Genomic DNA, 23,127 nt, shown 5'->3' with positions numbered 1-23,127 from the left:
TCAATGTTAAGTGTCTACACGATTAGTTTTTTTAACTTAAAATTCTGCCTCCTGCTATTTCCAACAAATACTATAATACAGTTACTTTCTTCCTAAAAGTTTAATTTTTCTTTAGCCAGTCACTTCCTTTCAACTTAAATTCTTTTCCTTGCATCTCTCTTCTCTCCTTGTGAATTTCTCCTTGAATTTCATGGATTTGTCTTCTATTATGAACTGAAACCCATTTTCTAAGCTATCTTCATTGTTAAATTTTTATTTCAAATCTAGTTGGTTAACACACAGTGTAGTATTAGTTTCAGGCATACAATGTAGCTATTCAACACTTCCATACATCACCCGGTGCTCATCATGACAAGTGCACTCCTTAATGCCCATCATCTACTTCACCCATCCCCTGCCTTCTCCCCTCTGGTAACCGTCAGTTTGTTCTCTATAGTTAATAGTCTGTTTCTTGGTTTCCTTCTTTCTTCTTTTCCCCTTTGTTCCTTCGTTTTATTTCTCAAATTCCACATGAGTGAAATCCTATGGTATTTGTCTGTCTGACTTATTTCACTTAGCATAATACAGTCTAATTTCATGCATGTCTTTGCAAATATCAAGATTTCATTCTTTTTTATGGTTGAGTAATATTCCCATTGTATATACACGTATTTACACTCACCACATATTCTTTATCCATTCAGCAGTTGATGGATACTTGGACTATTTCCACAATTAGTCTATTATAGATAATGCTGCTATAATGCATGTATCCCTTTGAATTAATATTTTTGTATTCTTTGGGAAAATACCTAGTAGTTCAACTCCTGGATCCTAGGGTCGTTCTACTTTTAACTTCTTGAGGAAACTCCATACTGTTTTCCAGAGAGGCCGCACCAGTTTGCACTTCTATCAACAGTGCGAGAGGATTCCCCTTTTCCCACATCCTCACCAACCAACACCTGCTGTGTCTTGTGCTGTTAATTTTAGCCATTCTGACACACGTGAGGTGATAGTTCATTGTAGTTTTGATTTTTATTTCTTTTTGTATTTCTTGATGATCAGTGATGTTGAGCATCTTTTCATGTGCCTTCTGGCTATCTGCATGTCTTGTTTGGGAGAAGGGCTATTCATGTCTTCTGCCCATTTTTTAATTGGATTACTCATTTTGTGGGTCTAAGTTGTGTAAGTTCTTTATACATTCTGAATACTAACTTTTTATCAGGTTTGTCAGGTGCAAGCATCTTCTCCCATTTCATAGGTTGCTTTCAACTTTGTCGATTGTTTCCTTTACGGTGCAGAAGCTCTTTATTTTGATCAAGTGCTGGATAACAACATGCACAAGAATGAAACTGGACCAATTTCTTATACCATACACAAAAATAAATTCCAAGTGGATTACAGACATAATTTGTGAGACATAAAACCATAAAAATCCTGCAGGAGAGGGGCGCCTGGGTGGCTCAGTCGGTTAAGCGTCCGACTTCGGCTCAGGTCATGATCTCACTGTCCGTGAGTTCGAGCCCCACGTCGGGCTCTGTGCTGACAGCTCAGAGCCTGGAGCTGGTTTCCGATTCTGTGTCTCCCTCTCTCTCTGACCCTCCCCTGTTCATGCTCTGTCTCTCTCTGTCTCAAAAATAAATAAACATTAAAAAAAAAAGTCCTGCAGGAGAACATAGGCAGTAACCTTACATCGGCTATAGCAACTTCTTTCTAGATATGGCCCCTGAAGCAAGGGAATTAAAAGTGAACATAAATTATCTTCTGATTACTGTAGGAGGTATTTTTTCTCAAGTATGGCCTAGCATCCTCTTTTCCGAGTGGCATTCCTTCCCATGCCACTGATATTTGTTGTTGTTTTTTGTTGACTGTTCTTTTTTTCATTTGCATAGTATGTGACCAGGGTATTTTGATTAATACCTACTTGGCAAGATATAAAGATTGTCCACTCAATGACCTACAATATGCTGACTCATTCTCATTTTTACTCTTATGGCAGGAATGTGTGTTTATACTGAATGGTCCAAAGCTTGTCTACAATGTATTTTTTGTGAGTTTCTATTTGACTCAGTTGGGAAGCCTTATTGCCTGATTCTCTAGAAAACATAAACTTGTAATTCTCAGTATACATGTTTCTTAGTCTTTCATTTCCAAGTATTTACCCAAGACAACTATAATTCTTGGGATGCAGTTGAGTCACCCCCAACTGTGGGTATTTTAGCCCAAGTACTGTTATATTGATAGTCACAGTAGCTCCAAGCACGATTAATTTAAGACCAGATCCTCAAGTGCATTTTTAAAATGGTACCATGCTATTAAAAAAAAAATCACTAAGGAATGCCACTTAAAACTCAGTAATTATTCCAAGACAAATACTCAAAAATCATAGTTATTTTAAGCCAATAGAAAGTAGACATGGGAATATAAACCCAATGTACTAAAATATAAGAGTGTAACAAGCCCCCTGCTCGTTGAGATCCATGGTGGATTTAACCTTTAACAGAGCACTGAGAGGAGGAAGTCACCTCCCCAAATGCTGGTCAGAGGGAAAAAGCTAAAATTTGAACATGAAATGACTGTCTGTCTCTTGAGTAGAAGCAGGAGAAGTAAGGGTCACTAGCTGCCAAGGGACAGAACAAAGGCCGGATGGAGAGTAAGGATGTATGTGAAGGAACCAAGAGAAAGCCAACAGGTAGGAGCTTACACAATCCATCAGGCCCTCTATCCTTCAATCCTAAATGGATGATTTGGAAGATGAAATAGTCTCATTTTTAGGAGAATCATAACAATTTACATCTGCTTTTTTAATCAAAGTATTTCACATTTTATCAAATATTGTGAAATGTAACAACATATTACTATCCAAAAGAAAGAATACTTTGAGACCCAGAAATGTCCCACTGTTAGAATTATCAGAAATGGATTTTAAGGTAATTATTATAAGCCTGTTAAAGAATTTAGACAAGAAAGCCAACAACATGAGGGAATAAATGATGCTTTTTACTAAAGAGATGGAAATTTTCAAAAGCACTGAATGGAAATTCTAGGATTGAAAAAAAATCTCACATTTGGCATTGAGATTTTTTGGAAGGGGGGAGGTGACTTTCCAGAAGACTGGAAGCAGCAGAGAAAAGATCAATGAATCACAGACACTTCAAACAAAATCTGGAAGAATTTATCTCTAGCAGAACTGTTAAATAAAATCTGTTAAAAATAATTTATTTACTTTTTATTTTTTTAATGTTTATTTATTTTTGAGAGAGATAGACAGACAGACAGACAGACCATGAGCAGGGGAGAGCAGAGAAAGAGGGAGACAAAGAATCTAGAGCAGACTCCAGGCTCCTACTTGTCAGCACAGAGCCCTACCCAAGGCTCAAACTCACAAACCATGAGATCATGACCTGAGCCAAAGTTGGACGCTTAACTGACTGAGCCATGCAGGCGTCCCTAAAAGAATTTCTTTAGATTAAGAACAAATGATTCCATATAGAAAACTTATTCTGAAGGAATAGAAAATGCCCAGAAGAAAAATATATGGTAAATATAACCTTTAAAAAAAAGCCTCTTCATCAATTAGTAATTAGCCTCTTTTATACTCTTCCAGTCATTGATAGAAGAATTATGCAAGAAAATAGTAAGTATATGTAAGATTGAAGAACTGTACCAAATAATATGATTTAATTGATATTTATATAACATCACACCCAATAGTGGTAAAATATACACTTCTCTCAAATGTTCCAGAAACATTCCATGACAAAAGCTATGTGCTGAGCCATAAAACAAGTCCAAACATTTTGTTAGATACAATTTGTACAGAATTTGTTATGAACTATGGTAATATTGAATCATAAATCACTAACTAATATGTATCAAGAAAATCTCCACAGGCTTCAAGATTAGACAATCTATCTCTAATAAATCATGGGTCACAAGAAAAAACCTCAACAAAAATAAGTGATGAAAACACAATTTGTTAAAAGCTTTTTCATGAGCTATTCAATGCTTAGATTTATATATAGCATTAAATTCAAGAAAGAAAAAGGAAAAGGGAGTCAAACCAATAATATAAACTTCCACGTGAAGAAACTAGTTTAAGAAAATAAACCCAAAGTCAAAATTGTCAACATAAAAAAAAACCCTTCTATATAATTCAATTAATATTAAAAGAGGAACATTATATGCTAATGGCAAAAGAGACAGAAAAGGTACTTGAGAAAATTCAATATACATTCATGATAAAACCTCTCAGCAAATTAGGAGTACTAGCAAATTTTCTCAACCTGATAAATTTAGCCTCAAAAACAAAATCAAAACCAAAAACTGTATGTGGTATTATAATTAATGGTAAAATACAGACCATCTTACCCCATGATCAGGGAGAATACAAGGTGTTTTAGTCTTACCAGGGCAATTCAACATTGTATTGAAGATCATAGCTAGTGCAATAAGGCAGCAGTCCAGAGGACAAATTACACCTAAAAAAAGTAGTAGCTAAAAAGTAGGAACCAGAATGACATTCAACAAATAAGTTATTAAGAAGACTGAGTAACAACCACAACAATCAACAATGTAAGGAAAAATAATTGAAGACTCTTCTTCTCATGTCTTCCGTATTAAACACATACATACGCACATACGCACACACACACACCCCTCAAACCCTTAGCAATATCAGTATTATCTAAGATGTTCCAAAATTAAATGTACCAGCCAATCCCTGTTTTCACTGTGCCTCATCTAGTAATAGCAAACTATGATACATATGTCGTGGTTTCTAGTTTATCTGTAGCTCTTTCTCAGAACTTTCAAAAGAGCTGAAGGTAGGTGATTCAGATTTTTGGCCTCAATTATGACCCTAAAAATAGTTCTTAACCCATTAAAAAAATGTACTTTGTACTCTCATTAGAATAAATTATATAATCAAAATCATTTGATAGTTGAGAGAAAATAAGGAAACAATTTAAGTCACAGTACAATTAAGTTTGGAGGTGTTTTATAGATTTATAGATCATAGCTTTATATGGGATAATCAGATGGTTATTGGTAGCATATAAATATGAACCCCTTATGATATAGTTAGTAGCACCATCCTCTTTTATCCACAAAAAAGTGAATGTTTTCCTCTGTTATAACCTTACTGTCATCATTATTTGTTTCCCTGCCTCCTCTCCTAGCTCTTTGCTCCCCAGGGATACTCCTAGGGCACTGTCTCCTACTCATCCTCAAAGGGGAGCACAGTTCCTAGCTCAATGTAAAAGTTTTGAATTGAATTAAATTGAAGTAGAAGGACAGACAAAGTAGTCGTCAGTAGTCATCCCTAAATTCTAGATAGAGGACAACTGTTAGGATCAAACACAAGATCCTGGACCAACTAGAAAAGGCACCCACAAGGAGGATTTGGACATCACACTGTTTAAGAAAAACCTTGAAGAACTTTGTAGTAGCCTAATAACACAAAGCAAAAAGCAAACAAAAACAGTTTGTTCAGCACAGTGAAGTATTTTAATAGCTACAACAGTAATGTTAACCTTTAATGTGACAATCTATCTATATACGCATAATTCCATTATGCACTCTGGAGAAACATTTGGAATAAAACTATTGACTTGAATATCTAAACAGATGTCTAAGTCTGCTGTTGAAAGCATGATCATTTCTGAGAAAGTCTGACCATTTTGAGATTGCCTTAAGTCCTCACGTGGCTTAAAGATCTTCAGGCACTATTGCATTTCGGATTATAAGTAATAATAACACATTACCTCCTCTTAGAATAGAGCAATGATACAGTAACTTGTAAATGGAATTAAGTAGCAATGGAGCAGCACTGAAGATTTATGTTAAAGTTTCAGCTAGGGATCAACATTTTATGAAACTAACAGGTAATACATTGCTTCTTAAATTCTACTGAGTCTTAATTTAGTTATTTTTAACCAGAAATATCAGTATTCAAAGCAGAGACTGTGCATTTCCAAAATTTGACATTAATTAGGCTGACGACATTTTTTCACTGACAGATTTGAACTTTTTGGGTAACCATGAAATTAAATTTCATGAATATAAAACAGACTGAAATTATTTCCTTTTCAGAGAATTAATCAATTTTATAATTCCCCTTAAAAGTTTTTAATAATAGCAACCGTCCGTATAACAAACTTTTACTAAATAGCATTCTATAATGTAAGAACTCTGAGGCTCTTAATATGAGATACATATTATGAGTAATTTATATATAATGACAGTATCCAAAAAAAAAACCAATATAGAACACAAGATGGTCTGGGCGCCTGGGTGGCTCAGCAGGTTAAGCACTGGACTTCAGCTCAGGTCACGATCTCAAGGTTCATAGGTTTGAGCCTTGCGCTGGACTCTGTGCTGGCTCTGAGCCTGGAGCCTGCTTCGGATTCTGTGTCTCCCTATCTCTGTCCCTACCCCACTCGTGCTCTGTGTCTGTCTCTGTCTCTCTGTCTCTCTCTTTCTCAAAAATAAACAAATAAAAAAAATAAACTATTTCAAAAAAGAACACAAGAAGGGCTATTCTTTACATTCCTTAATCAGGAGAAAAACGCTCATGCATGGAAATAAATACAAGTTTAGCCTTTGCATAGATTAGTACCATTTTAACAAAAGTAAACAAAATTTAATTTTGGTAACAAGAGTCAAAGTTATGTTCATTTGTTCATTGAATAAATAAAAAAAAAATAAACATCTACCATTGTTCTTAAAGCCATGGTGAGTGTGTTAATAGAAAAAAAAAGTACTTGTCCTCAAATAGATTTTAATCTACATAAGGACATCAGATAACATGTAAATTTTGGAAATGAAAACAAATGAAAAGAACATCAGGTGTTAGAATATGTGGTGCAGAGTGAAGTAAATGCTAGTACTTTTCGATCTTAAATGTCACTTATGATACAAATCAGAAACCCAGACACAGTGATATTTTCTAAAAATCAAGGGGATGTTTGTGTTTTTTTTATGACCACACATAGTCTAGTCTGGTTTATGGATGACTTATTGCCTTCTCACACCAATGAACAATAGGTTAATAATGTCTGTATCTCTTTGAAGTGATTTTTTTATTACTTGCATTGCTATTTAATTTACTAATTTAAGTATAAACCAGATAAAATTATGTAGTTAATGCATAATGAATTTCAAACAAGTTAGTGTAATAAAAAATACTAGCTGCATTATCCAAAGGTATAGATCTTTCCTTATCTTTTCTAGGAACTTGAAAATTACTTCTACAAACCTCAGTTTTCTTGACTCTAACACTTAGAGGACACACAACATACATTTGGTCTAACTCACAACATTTTAAGGATCAGATGCTACAAGTGTGAAAATATTTTTTTCAATGACAAAAGATAAACAAATATTGGGTAGGTTAGAATATTTGTAGAGAAAAAAATAGTTCTAATGGGTCTCTGTCTCCCCTACTGTAATATACAAGTTCTTTTCAAGGGTGCCTGGGTGGCTCAGTTGGTTAAGTGGCAGACTTCAGCTCAGGTCATGATCTCGCGGTCCATGAGTTCGAGCCCCGCGTCGGGCTCTGTGCTGACAGCTCAGAGCCTGGAGCCTGTTTCAGATTCTGTGTCTCCCTCTCTCTGACCCTCCCCCGTTCATGCTCTGTCTCTCTCTGTCTCAAAAATAAATAAACGTTAAAAAAAATTTTTTTTAATATACAAGTTCTTTTCTGCCGAAAAACCAACCACATTTATTGGTAACTTACAAAAATAACATTTATTTTTTAACCTATGTTATGTGAAGTTTGCTGGATGATTGTAGCTCAGATAGTTGGTTCAATTTTTCTAGGCTCTGTTAATTTGACTGGTTTATAGGAAACTTGAATTGAGATGTCCATATGAAAATATTCCCTCTGAACTGAATTATTCCATGCAGATATCTTAGCAATTAATTTTATAAACATGGGTCCTTTAAATTTCTCTTTGCCCAAAATGGTATCTTAAGTAGCAAAATGTTATTCATTTCACTTCTCAAACTCATCTATTATAATTTTATAAAGAAACAGTCACAACTTCTGAGGCTCATTACAGATTTTCTAGAACATTTTATTTTTTTCAGTGAGTTCCTGATTGAAAACAGTTGAACTCCTTTTTGAATTAAACTTCTTGTAGTTCTTAATGAGATGAAATTAATAACATACAACTTGCAATATTAGCATTCTTTCTCAAACTTTTTCTACCAAAATAAGTTCACTAGGTATCTTTTCTACCGCCCAGTTTAACTAGGCCAACACTTTTCCTTTGCCAAAACAAAATATGGATCACTACTTTTTCAGTCTTCTTTAGCAGTAAAATTTATAAGCTCAAGCTACCAAAGGGGGATAAAAATACAAGAGAAGACACAAGTTACAATTACCAGAAGCTTAAGAGTGCCCATCACTACTGAACCCATGGACATTACAATGTCAATAAACAAATAATATTAACAGCTGTATGCCTACAAATTAGATAACTTAATGAAATAAAAATTCTATGCCAGTCATAATCTAAAGAAACTCACACAAGGAGTTATATCATCTGAATAGACCTCTATTACAACAACCATATCGGGGAGCCTGGGTGGCTCAGTCGGTTAAGCATCAACCTCAGTTCAGGTCATGATCTTGCGGCTTGTGAGTTCGAGCCCTGCGTCAGGCTCTGGGCTGACATCTCAGAGCCTGGAGCCTGCTTCTGATTCTGTCTCCCTATCTCTCTGCTCCTCCTATTCACTCTCTCTCTGTCTCTCAAAAATTAATAAACATTAATAAAAAAAACTTATCAATAATTAATAACCTTCCAAAATGAAATTACCTGTTGCAGGTGGTTTTAATAGTGAATTCTAACAAACATCTCAGGAATAATGATACAATTCTCTGTAATTTCAAAACATAGATAGCTAGCAAACACTTCCTAACTCATTCTGAGGCCAACGTTACTCAAATAACAAAACTGGAAAACAACATGACAAAAAAGGAAAAAAAAAAAACTACAAACCAATATCCTTCATGAAAACAGATATCAAAACCCACAACAATATATTAGTAAATAAAATTCAACTGTGTATTAAAATAATCGTATACCATGAACAAGTAGAATTGATTCCAGGTACATAAGGCTGGGTTAGCATTTTAAAATTAATTACTATAATCCATCACACCAGGCTCAACATGAAAAACCTTATTAATAGGTACGCAAAAAGTAGTTGGAAAAATTCAGTATCACTAATGATTAAAAAACAAACAAAAAATTTCCAACTAGAAACGGAGGGGAAATTAATAAACTTGATTTAAATTTAAAGAAATAAAAAACTAAAAAAAAAACACTAATGTATGTAATGGCAAGAAACAAGATACTTTCCCCCTAAGAAGGCAAGAGTATCTTCTTTCCCTACTCGTATCAAACAGTGCACTGGAAGTCCTTGCTAATGCGGTAAGGAACAGAAGTACATAAAATGTATACAAAGTGAGAAGGAAGAAACAATACATATGGCAGATGAAACCACAGGAGACACTGCTCAATATCCTATGTCATTAGGGAATCGCATATTAAAACATCACAATACCGCTATGCATCTAGAATGACTCAAACCCAGAACACTGACACCACCAAATGCAGAGGACAATGTGGAGCGTCAGAAATGCTCATTCACAGCTTGCAGGAAAAATTAATGGTAAAGCCACTTTCATTTAGAATACACTTTGGTAGCTTATTATGAAGTTAATCACAGTCTTATCATATGATCCATCAGTTACACTTGTAAATATTTACCCAAGTGAGCTGAAAACTTATGTGCACACTAAAAGCTGCCCATGAATGTTACACAGCTTCATTCATAATTGTAAAATACTGGAAGCACCCAAGATGTCATGTAATTTGTGAATAGATAAACCGTGGGGCATCCTAACAGAATACCGCTCAGCAATGAAAGGAAACTAACTATCAACTTATGAAAAAACACTGGGAAACCCTAAATATTTATTACTAAGAAGCCTGTCTGAAAAGACTACATACTGTATCATTCCAACTTAGTGACATTCTGGAAAGACAATTATATTAAAACAGTAAAACGATAAGTGTTTGCTGGGATTTAGCGGTAAGTAGAGAGTGAAAGATGCATAGATTAAGCACAGGGATAGATTAGGAAAATAGAGTAAGCAAAGATTAGGAAAATATTCTATATGATACTGTAATGATATATATGCAATATTATGCATTTAACAAAACTTTTCCAGAATATTCAACACAAAGAATTTACCCTAATGTAAACTATGTATTTTAGGAAATAATAGCCTATCAGCAATGATTCAATTTTAACAAATGTATCACACTAATGCAAGTTATTAATTATATGGGAAAGTAAATAGAGGAAACTCTGTGGAGGAAGAGGACATACAGAAAACTTGTAGTTTCTGCTTATTCTATAACCCTAAACTAATCTAAAATATAGTACATTAATTAAACAAAACAAAAACAATTTCCAGTCTTAGTTGACCATGTAAATAACTTAAAAATTCGCACTGTGTCATAACAAATAAAAAAGCCAAACATTTGGGGCGCCTGGGTGGCTTAGTTGGTTGATCATGTGACTCTTGATTTTGGCTCAGGTCATGATCACAACGTTAGTGGGTTTGAGCCCCCTCCTTGGGCTCTGCACTGACAGTGCTGAGCCTGCTTGGGATTCTCTGTCTCCCACTCTCTCTGCCCCTCCCCCACTCGCTCTGTTTTCTCTCTCTCTCAAAACTAAATAAGCATTAAAGAAAAATAGCTGAACAGACTGAAAATCAGTAACTCTTCTTGGATTTAGGAAAGAAGGGAGGACACGGGGCCAACAAACCACTACCCCCACGACTGGAGAGCCAAACAAGCAAACAAGGGAGTTATGACTTACCTAGTAGAGACTATAGCGGAAACCAGCGTGGAACCAAAACTAGTTAGGAAAACCCGAACTGCAACTGCTGAATTCCTGGAGGGTCAATGCAGACAAGTCAGAGAGTTAACACAACTCTGCGGGAGATGAGTCACAGAACGCCAGGCTCCCAGGATGACCTCAAGGAACTTCAGCAGGTTCTCCAAATAAATAATGGAGAAAACTACTCCCCCTTGTTTCCGGCAGGGAGAGGGGAAAGTAAATTATTTGAAACTGGCAAATCGTGATAATTATTGAGGATGAAATGCTCCGTACATTGACGCTTATTATACTGCTTCTTCGACTTTAGTGAATGTTTGAAATATTCCACGGAAATAAAAACAATGATAGAAAGTTAAAAAAAAAATTAGAAAAAGGAATGAAAAGGTAAATGAATAACCAGAGACAGCTGCTTTCTTCTTAACACAGCCTACCCTCAGGGGAAACTATTTAACCAGAGTCTAACCGGCTGGAGTGTTATCAGAGACAGCTGACCCGAGGGAAGAAAAATAGCCAGATCCTGCCAGTTCTAATTTTGCACGTGGAAGAAGGGAACTAGCCAAGTCCAGCCCATTCTAGCCATCCTGTAACTAAAATACTAACTAAAAGATTATGAGACCTAACATCATGTCTGACTATCAAGAATAAAAGACCAGTCATACCAAAGGGCAAAGAACACCATTTGACCAAGCAGAGCAAGCATCCGAACGAGACATAGTAAGGATATTGGAATTATCAGACCAGGAATTTAGAACTATAATTAATATGCTAAGGTTTATAATGGATGAAGCAGACAGCAAGCAAGAAGAACATGGGCAGTGTCAGCAGAGAAATGGAAATCCTAAGAAATGACCCCAAATAAATGTTCGTGATAAAACACACTGTGGTAGAAATGAAAAACACTTTTGATGGGCTTTTTAAGTAGACTGGACCCAGCTGAGGAAAAAGTCTCTGCCCTTGAGAACATCTCAATAGGAGCCTCCAAACCTGGAAAAGAAAAAAACAAACAAACAAACAAACAAAAAAAAAAACAACAAACAAAAACCTCAAAACAGACACAGTACAATCAGCAGCATTATCATCAACTTAGCTCAGGGCTGCCTACCAACGAATTCTCTAACTTTCAAAACTTTGGTAAAAAAGTTGTCCTCAACATATACAATGGAAAGGAAAGCTATTCAGTTTGTAAATTTCCAAGACGTTGTGTTTTGTTGAAACTAAATACTGAAATGCAATAGATTCATATATGAGTCTTTCTTGTTTTAAAGATGGTTGTGAATTGCAAAAAAGAAAAAGAAAAGAAAGAAAGAAAACTGGAACTATTGGCAAATGGTGCATATTTACTAGAAGTTCATATTTTAAAACAATGTAACTGGAATTCTAGAGAGCCATAAAAAGAATGTGTGTGTGTGGCTTTCTGTTGATAGATGAAGCATGCCAATTTCCTGGTTATGTTTGAAGGATGGGAAAATAACTGAAGAGTTTTGAATTTAGAAGACATATTTATAGTTGAAATTGAAAAATAACTATCGATGAAATTTTCATGATACCATATAAGCATCTATTTAAAAGAAGAGACTATTAGAATGGAATAAAAGAGAAAACCTGTCATATATAGATTATAAGAGATATATTTACGCAAGAATGTTATCAAAATTTTAAAATCAAAGGAATGTAAAAATATATGTTAACCAAATGAAAGGTAAAATGGGGGGGGCGGGTATTTGTTTATATAATACAAAATAGAACTAAGGCAGAAATCTTGAAATTTACTATTGCTGAATATAACTGTGAAGAGGGGGTTAAGCAAATTGTGTATAATTGCATCATATCTCAATAAAACTTTTTTTAAAGACTTCTTTTTGGCATGATCATTAAAGCAAGCAAAAAGGAACATTTCTTGACATCCAGTCATAGGTCAGCAACTGAATACCTTCATTAATATATCACACCCTTTCCTTTTCCCCCCCATACTTCCTAAGCATCACTGGGCTTATATATATCCAATCTAGAATAAATTTATGGTGCCTTCGAAGAGAGGCCAACACATGAGCTGGGATACACCACTGTCGAGATCCAGTGATTGAGTAGCAACGGTATTTGACCACAACACTATCACTATCATTCTGATTTTCATCCTGTTCTTTATCCACCACCTGAATAGTTGAGTCGCCTAAACCATTTTTTCCATTTCTCTTCTTATCATTTTTATTTTTCTATTAGCCATCTTCCTTCTTTTGAATGGCTTCTACCTTTTTCTCATTATTAAACAATACATGGCAGATATGGTAGCAAGAGGTCGCGTCCTATATGCCTTATCACCTCTCAACATGAGGTTGAAATAAGGTGGCCCAAGCAAGAGAAATTGCCTGTATCATAAACTATATAGTTGTTTGGACCAGAGCCGTATCAAGGTGGTTGGGTCATTTCTTGTCATCATACAACAATCTCGCCTTGCTTGTACATGTAACATTTCAAGGACTTGAGGGGATATTTCAGTGTTTAAATTAGGTAAGAGAGTCAGGTGATAATCTTTTCACCCTAAACTTGCTCACTTCATGCCTTCATTCATTTCAAATTGGTCAATTCAATTACATCTAAATTCTGGGGGATTTTCTGTGTGCTGAACACTGCTGGGATTCTACCTGAACAATCCATTCTGTTCAATTATATCTACCCCGAAATTGTAAGTCTCCTGATCGTATAACTAACAAATCTGAGAGAACTAAGACGTACCAGGCGGTACTAATATTTTCAAACAACGTGTCACACTCCTTTGAACTACATTCATAAACGTCCATGGTCACCTTATTGCTGTGTCATAGAGGAGACTATGGCTAATCACTAATGGTCACACCGGAATAAAATCATAACTGATCACTGTAGTTCTCAAATTCCCAACAAAACCTTCCTTGTACAATCACACATTTTTCAAGTGCTTGTTTCACCTGCTATAATTGACTCATATTTTTGGCAATTCTACTTATACTAAAAATCAATTAAGCACTCACCCAGGAATAGTCGTTCTCACTCTCCTCTCAATCTGCCTTTCCTTATGAATTTATTTTTCCAATTTCACACTTTTCGCTCACAGATATTAAACAAACACCAAACAAACAAACCTCCACCACAGAAATTCTGCCGCTGCATACTGAGAGTGGGTCGGCAACTGCCCTGACATCAAAATCTGAGCTCTTTCTTCCATCTTCACTGCCTAACCATCCAGTACCCTTGCCATATTGAGTTGTAGGTCTGGAAGTCAATGCTCTTCACGACGCCAATCTGTAAGATCTACAAATCATTCAGTAGCGGCAGTGGTCTGGGATTCTGATCGATAATCCAATTCATAAGGCAGAATAGCCTTCACAAAGCATCAAGTTTATTAGCTCTAATGAAGGATAAATATCAGGGAACAATATGCACAGCGGCAAAAGAGCAGTTGTCTTTTGACAACTTGAATTTCAATAACAGCTTCTGAATATTCCCCCGATTCCATATTAAGATTATGGCTGAGATTTGGTATTGGATTTAGTAACACTGAGCTTCATTGATTACTTTGACAAAAAAGTCATAGTGTTATCATGGAATATAAGTCTGGTTACAGAGGGTTAATGGGAAATAGAGGAGACGTAGGAAGAAACTATAGATAATACTTTCAACGAGATTTGTTATAAAGGCAACAGAGGTATGGCAGAACTTTGAGGCAAAGGTCAAGTCAAAAACAGCTTTGAAATGGAAGCATTTGCTGATGGTAATAAACCAATAGGGAAGGGAAAAGTAAAATACGCAGAAAGAAGAAGGAAGCATTGGTAGAAGGATGTAGTTGTGTAGGCAACAAGAAGTGAGTACTGAACACTGCTGGAATACACGGAATATTTCCACATTGTTTCCATGTGTCACTAAGCTACCTATTGTCATCTCAGGCTTCAGAAAAGATAATATATATGCCAGCAACTATTTGTTTCATTGCTAGTATTTTTGGATCCTTTTTGAATATTTGGTATTATAATTACTTGTTGAAATGCTTTAGGGTGAATTTTAACTCAGACAAACAGGGAAATCTGTTAATCGTGTCTCCATTCCAGTGCACTATGAAGAAATGTTTTCCAATATTTTAATTTCTCAGAGGAAACTAACAAAATCAAAATCAGGGTAAAGGATCCATGCATAGCTGATATTTTCTAGAGCTTTATGCAGGAAAAAGAAAATGTAGCTCGCACAACAAGGGCACTCTAATCAATGATTTCTGCTGAACTCTTCACAGAATATTCACTGCAATTCCGGGTGTGTTTAATATGCAGGACATGGATCCTTTCAGTCAAAGAAGGGGAAACATTTGCAGACAGGAGGAATGCTGCTCTATGTTCTAGTCTGTGGTCCCCAGCATACTGATTCTGTTGACAGAGTTTTATTTCTCCCATTTATTCTTGCCTTTGTTGTTGATACTATTAATATGTTTTTTAGGAGCCAAGTATCCAGGGGTAACCAGAGACATGTAGTCCACATCACTAATACCTAGGATGACAGAGAGATATTACTAGCCGAAAATCTACTCTCTCAGTACAAGGCCAATCAGAAAAAACAACACGGAAGCCATACTTTTCCTTTTCTACTATTTACTCACCAGCGATCTTGTTCTTTCCCCTAATCAGATTTCTTTAAGTCCAAAGCTATTTAAACATAGCCATATTTCCCTTTGCTGAACACTCAAATTTGGCCTTTTTTGTTTTGATGCCCTTATAATACAGGAATAAATAAAGGACTGAGAGTTATATAGATTTTAATTTAGAGCATTAACAATCTGGCCACAGCTACCAGCATATGGTATTTAAGGGAAGGGTTTTTACTCCAGCATTATTTTCTTTTACTTTCCCTTCACCTAGCATAAATTTGATTGCAAATGGCTACAGCAAAATGAGTGTGACCCAATTTGAAACATGACTTTCAAGCAACTTTGACTTACTCAGCACTCTTATATTCCTAGGGATTTAGATAATACTTTCCAACATGTTATTTTCCTCTCATATTAACAAAATCCCTAATCTAATTCCAATATATAATTACCATCCTTTCAAGATACAATCTTGTTTTTCAAATAAAATTGAAATAAATTACGGTTTGAAATGTATCTGTCAAAATGAAATTCTGCCAAAAACGGAATGTTCTGTAATTCATATGATTAGTATGGTTTTGCCATTTCTTTTCCATTTGGCTCATTTTACAGATGATACCGGGAGGCTCAGGCAAGCTAATTAATCTCAGGTCACCTAGGTTATGTAGCATGCGGTCATATTAGTGCTTCTACACAGCTACCAGGGAAAGGCAGCACGACAAAAAAAAAAAAAAAATGCCATGGGACATGAGGTCTTCTAAATGACCCCCCTGTCATTTTTCAAATTGCTGCCAAATGTCTTCTTCAGAGCAGCTGTAAATGTCAATTTGGGTATTTGTTCGGCGTGGAATCACTGTTCAAATAGCGAGAGAAAAACAGATCACATGCTCTCTGGTGCTGGAGAGAGGAAGAAAGAAGGGCCACTGATTATATCTATTATTTGGAGACAATATATCTGTTCTCTGAACTGGAAGATCGGTGTGGCACTGGCTTTGCCTAAACTAGGCTATTAGTGTGCTGACAGAATTTAACAGCATGGGATATTCTTAGCTATGGCCATTAACGTGGGCAGCCATCACTTCCTTGCCACCATCTGAGCAAAACGGCCTATAACATCAGACTTTCCTGGCGATAACAGTCACTCTACCTTGGCCATGCTTAAACACTGCACAGAAATCAAAACGGGAGACTAGAACTCGGATGTCTGGTTGACTTATTTGCACGTTTGTCTACAAAACAGTGCATAGCAATATTAAAACCTACACGTTTGGAGAAAATGTTGATTTTGGGGTGGGTGTTCACATATAAGGATCAAAGAGAAGTTTAAATCCTTTCTGTTTTGATCGTCTTTATAGTTTATAGAAAAAGATGCAAGATATTGGTGCAAGGTTTGGGGATGGGCACTATTTAGGCAGAGGGCTCAGTGCTAGTCCAAAGAGAAGAATTAGATTCTTTTGTCTGCTTTCTTCAAAGGCTGTCTATACCAAACAATGATGGACTCTTACATTCCACAATTCATGCAAATCACAAATACTACTATCCCGTAGTAATTTTTCTTAAAGCTCTGCAGATGAATATGAAAATCATTCATTTTATGGGGCGCCTGGGTGGCTCAGTCAGTTAAACGTCTGACTTCAGCTCAGGTCATGATCTCACAGTTCATGAGTTCGAGCCCCGCATTGGGCTCTGTGCTGACAGCTTAGCGTCTGGAGCCTGCTTTGGATTCTGTCTCCCTCTCTCTCTGCTCCTCCCCACTCATACTCTGTCTGTCTCTTCTTCAAAAATAAATAAAAAGATTAAAAAAAAAGAGAATCATTCATTTTAAAACCATGGTTTTAACAGGGAGGAAGGAAACGAGAGCTCAGTAAAACTCAGTAAAACACCTCACCATCAACTCCAGGCAGCTCATCCCACTTATCTAGCTTTTTTTTTTTTTTTTATCTTCTCCAGAGCAGCCATCATTACCTGGGCCTTTACGTGATCATTTTTCTACTGTGTCTTTCTTTTAGAGAATGTAAGTGCCAAATGGGCAGAAATTCTGTCATATTCACTATTGTATCACCAGTAAAACTAGTATGTAATATACCCTCAATAAACATCAGCTGAATGAATGAATAAAGGCGGAAGAGGTTATTGGTTGCCAAAAAAAATGGAGAAAAACATGAACAATGAGGCTGAGGATTATAAAGACAAGAAAGGGGGGTACCTGGGTGGCTCAGTTGGTTGAACGTCCGACTCTTGATTTTGGCTCAGGTCATGATCTCGCAGGATCGCCCACATCCCAGCTCTGCCCTGACAGTGTGGACCCTGCTTATGATTCTGCCTTTCCCTCTCTCTCTCTCTCTCTCTGGCGCCCCACCCAATCTCTCTCAAAATAAGTAAATAAATTTTAAAAAATGTTTATGAAGAGAAGAAGGAACTATGGTGATTTTGCTTTACACCTTAGGCTTCTCTCAATTTGGTAGAGAATACTGATATAACTGTGTATATAATATATACATATATACGTGTGTGTGTATGTGTATGTGTGTGTGTTTGTGTCAAATACAATCTCGAAAAGGTTTATATTGTGAGAATAAACATACCTCTAAGGAAAGGTAAAGGAAGATATACAAATGATACCAAAAAAAAAAGAAAAAAGAAAAAGCTACCTACATTCACATCCATTTTCTGCCCAACTCTTGCTTCCAGAGACCTATGTTTTATTAGCCATCTCTAGGTCAAGACCCTTGTTTATCTTTTGGATACACAGGGTGCCATAGTAATTGTGGTCCCCTGGTTTCTGGAAGTTAAAAACTCCCACGTTCCCTCTGGTGCTCCACCTTTTCTATTGGTATAAAGCCAAATTCTGTGATTGTCTGTCTTGCCATCAGCCCTGGCCTGCAGAAGAAAGCCAATACTGAACAAAAAGGTGACAGTGCCTCTATCACCACTGTGTTCCTGATGGCTTTGGTAAATCGATGTGTCCTTTGGACATTCTTGCAGAATATAATCCTCCATTGGGTGCTCTGTTCTCACAAAATATGTTCCTTCCGGCAAGGTCACTTTTCTGAACGATTTGACCCCTTCTAGTACTGTGCCCCAGAGAAACTCAGGCATTCCCACTTTGCTCAGTGTGGACAATTATTTTCTTCAGGCTTCTATGAGCCACTCTAGCAGTGACCTTGTCCTATTTTCTAAGTCTTTGCTGGGTGTTAAGCTCTATGTTTGGGAAAGTGCCCCCAAGTCTATGATACTTGCTTACCCAGCCATAAGTTCTGTGCCTCCCTGCTCTGCCCCCCCCCATAAGCCAGCACCATCATATTCCTCCGGGTACATGTTGGCTAATTCTGCACCTCCTCTGGGATGCTCAGGACCAGGTAGCATGGTTCTTAATTAGTTTCAAAACCTGCTCACTCTTGTGTATGCAATCCTTGTTTTCCACTTATCTGTATACTCTTTCCACTCCTGATCTGGTCTTACTGTAGAAACATTGCAAAGTTAAACAAAGAGATGGAAGAAATCATGCTCTATTTTTAATATGTATGTAGGAACATACATATATACCTACATACAAACACTTATGGACAAATAAGACTCATTGAGTGAGACATTTTCAGACTTAGAGAAATATAAGGGATGCAATTAATATAGGGAGACGACTTGCTTAAAACGGATATAGTCATTGTTTCTTTCCTTTTAAAAGGGAGGCATCATCAAATGAAAATAGAGAAAGCTGATGTAGTTTTTAAAAAGATTCACTTCAGGGTCGCCTGGATGGCTCTCTTGGTTTCAGCTCAGGTCATGATCCCACAGTTTCATGGGTTCAACCCCTGCAACAGGCTCCGGGCTGAAAGGGCAGAGCCTGCTTGGGATTCTCTGCCTCCCTCTCTCTCGGCCCATCCACCACTCATGCTCTCTCTGTCTCTCTCAAAATAAATAAATAAACTTTAAAAAAATAAATAAAATATTTACTTCCATTATATTCATTTATCTGAGAAGAAAATCTGTATCCTTATGGATGTAAGGTGAAAAGAAAATCCTTTTTAGGAAGAAACACAGTGTTTAGAGGGAAAGTAGCTAAGAACTAGAGAAGCCTAAAAGGTAAGTATTTTCTATTGATAGTACTTCAAAAAAAATCCTGATGAATATTGACCTCTAAATTTTCTCTTTAGTATTGCTTTGAATTTGAGGTGCTAGCACCCATTATAGTTATTGCTATAATGATATCGTTAGAAACATAGATTTTCGGGAGTTTAAGACATTTTGGAGAGGCTGTGACTTACTGAAACACTCATAGTTTGCTTGGAAATAAATTGCAAAAAGCATTTAAGCAGCCAATTTCCTACTTGAAAATACTAAATCACTTCTTCTGATTTACTTTTTGTGTTTTACTAAAAGAGAACTTTCATCTAATGTCCTATTTCTGACAAGATTGATACTTCCTGTGTTTCTGATAGGTGCTGTCATTACCATCCCTCATAACCTTATATAACGAAGTCCATTGCCTAAAAGACAAAGGGACGTTGGAAAAAGGAAAACCAACATGCATTTATGACATATATACATATGTACCTACAAACAAAAACTTCCTGTCAGCCAGCTCTGAGAGATGGTACCAATTACCCAGTACAAATTACATACATTCATGTTTTAGAGTTATCTTGTCAAAATTATGTTATTGTTTCATAAAAGTCTTGTTGTTTATTTCTATGTGTGCTACTTGTTTTGTGTCAATAGCCTATTGGTTTTATATAATTAGGTTTAAATACTTTAAATATTTTTTGGTCTCTATTGAAGTACTAAAATATATTGATGGGTCAAATTAAAAAAAAAAAAACCCAAATAAAATTTATTCACTTTTTTTTAATGTTTGTTTATTTTTGAGAGAGAGAGACAGAGTGCGAGTGGAGGAGGGGCAGAGAGAGAGAGGGAGACACAGAATCCCAAGCAGGCTCCAGGCTGTAAGCTGTAAGCACAGAGCCAGATGTAGGGCTCGAACTCACAAACCGCGAGGTTATGGCCTGAGCCAAAGTCGCACACTTAACCGACTGAGCCAGCCAGGTGCACCCAAATACAATTTATTCTAATTACCAGTTTATATGAATGAGATATTTATTTTATTATTTAATTAATGCCCCATAAAATACTCCCCAAAGGTTTTTCTATTTTTTTTTCGTGGTAGGGGAGGGGATTGATAAGGCTGTTCAGTTGATAAAACAATAGATTTATAGCAGCTATAAGCCACTTATATATGTCATAATTTTTCCTTTCAAAAAGGGTATCTTAAATAAAGTATCATATAGTTTGGAATTTTGGAGAATAATGGCAGTAAATTTAAAAATATTAAATTAACCCAGGGTATATTTCTCAAACTGGAAGCTCAATTTATTCCTTTAGCACTATGTATCTCTCATAGTTTATCAATGTGAAGTAAAATTGGAAACCATAGCTTTTATCCACTGAAATGTATCACTAAATAAAAAAATAGGAAGTCAGTCAATGATTACTTTCTCTATTGTATATATATGTGAAGAAATATATTTAGTCCTCAGCAGTTCCATCAACAATATCGACAAATAATCTCTACTTGTATGGTTGCCCCAAATATTTTATATATCTAATTTATCATACTTTGATTTCAAGTTGGAGTATAATGACTGACTCTCCCTCAAACAATAAGAGTCTGATCACCTTAATTTCAACACGTCAAGTCTTGTTTATTGATAATTCTGAAATGTAAGCCTGTGTTCTAGCAGCACAAACGGCATTATTCATAAGATGAATTTGTAATTAGTTTCCCAAACAAGGAAAATTTGAGAACAAAAGAGCCACTGTTAATTGTAATAAGAGAACAGAGGTTATAACCTAGGATCATCCCAGGCAAACATGCACTTATAATGACTTTAATTATTAAGTATTAAGAGTTTATCAGTATATCCATTTCTAAATTCAATAGTTCCTATTTGCCTTCTTTTTGCATTCTTGATCCCTACTGTAGGGTCTAATTCAGACAAAAAGAATGAAGTTGAAGAAGAAAAAGTTGGTACCCAAACTTCATAGGTTCAAATTTCAGTTCTTCCACTTACTGTGTGTATTATCTTGGCAATTTACTTAAACTCTCAACGACTATTTCTCTTATCTATAAATTTCAGTAAATATTTCGTATTATTTGTGAGGATTGAATTATTAAATATAAAATATTTAAAGCAATACCTAGTGCATAGTAACTGATGAATAAATATAAATTACCCTTATCAGCAGAAATACAGGATAGTAAGTTCTCAATATAAAAATCAAAGCGGGGGGACCGAAGTATGTTTTCTTAGTATATTATCTTACTTTTTCTTAAACAGAAGAATTAATGGGAAGTTAAGAATATACAATGAGAAATGAAGTTTGGGTGACTAGATGTCAGAAAGAGTCTGAATTTTGCTTAAGCTCACATCCCTGCGGATTTGTGTGTGCATGTTGTAAAAGAAGTTTATTTATTTATTTCCAAAGACTATTTTTAAGAGAAGTTTTAGGTTTACAACCAAACTGAGAGATTTCAAACACACCTCCTGCCCTCACACATGCAGAGCTGCCCCAATTATCAATACCACTCACCAGAATGATACATTTTTTACCAAAGATGAACCTACATTGACACATTATAATCACTCAAAGTCCATAATTTACCTTAGGGTTAACTCTTGGTGTCATACATTCTATGGGTTTGGACAAATGTATAATCACATATATCCATCACTATAACATCATTCAGAGTATTTTCACGGCCCTAAAAATCTTGTGTGCTCTACCTATTCAACTCTGCCTCCTTCTTTCCACCACAACCACTGATCTTTTATTGTCTGGAAGATGGTCTTTCAAGGACTTGCTCCATATCACCTAGGTTATCAAATTGGTGAGCAAATACTGTTCATAGTTTTCCTTTCAATGTCCATGGTAATTTTTGTTATGTCTTCTCTTTCATTACTGATATCAGAAAGTTGGTCTTCTTTTTTCTTAGCCTGGCTAGAGGCTTACCAATATTATTGATCTTTACAAAGAATCAGCTTTTGTTTTTATTGATTTTCTCTATTGACTTATTATTTTCCATTTCATTGATTTCTGCTAGAATTCTTATTTCTCCTTTTCAGCTTACTTTGTATTAATTGTCCCTTATTCTTATAGTGTACTAAGGTGGAAACTTAGATGATTAATTTTTAATCTCTCTTCTGTTCCACAAATGCATTCAGTGCTGTAAATTTCCCTCTAAGAGCTGATTTGGCTGCATTTCACAGTTTGATAAATCATGTGTTCCCTCACTTAGTTTAATATATTTTTTATTTCTCTTGAGATTTCTTCTTCAACGAGGTGTTATTCAGAACTGTGTTAATCTCCACCTTTTTGAATATTTTCCAGTTATGTTTCTGTTACTAAATTTTAGTTGTATTCCATTGTAGTCTGAAGCAGACATTTTATCATTTCCATTCTTTCAAATTTTGCTAAGGTGTATTTTATGGCTCAGAATGTGGTCTATCTTGAATGTTTCATGTGAGTTTGAGAAGAAGGTGTATTCTCCTATTGTTAGTTTGGAGTAATCTATAGATGTCAGTTATATACAGTTGATCGATGGTGTTATTAAGTTCAAGTCT

General features: G+C 35.8%; 1 pseudogene; it reads left to right on the top strand.

The window, feature by feature from the left end:
- LOC122236339 overlaps positions 1-23,127 on the top strand; it is a 31,641-nt pseudogene that overhangs the window by 4,372 nt on the left and 4,142 nt on the right.

This window comes from Panthera tigris, chromosome A2 (assembly GCF_018350195.1).
Source record: "Panthera tigris isolate Pti1 chromosome A2, P.tigris_Pti1_mat1.1, whole genome shotgun sequence".
Taxonomy (NCBI): Eukaryota; Metazoa; Chordata; class Mammalia; order Carnivora; family Felidae; genus Panthera; species Panthera tigris.
This window is presented reverse-complemented; position numbering and strand designations above follow the sequence as displayed.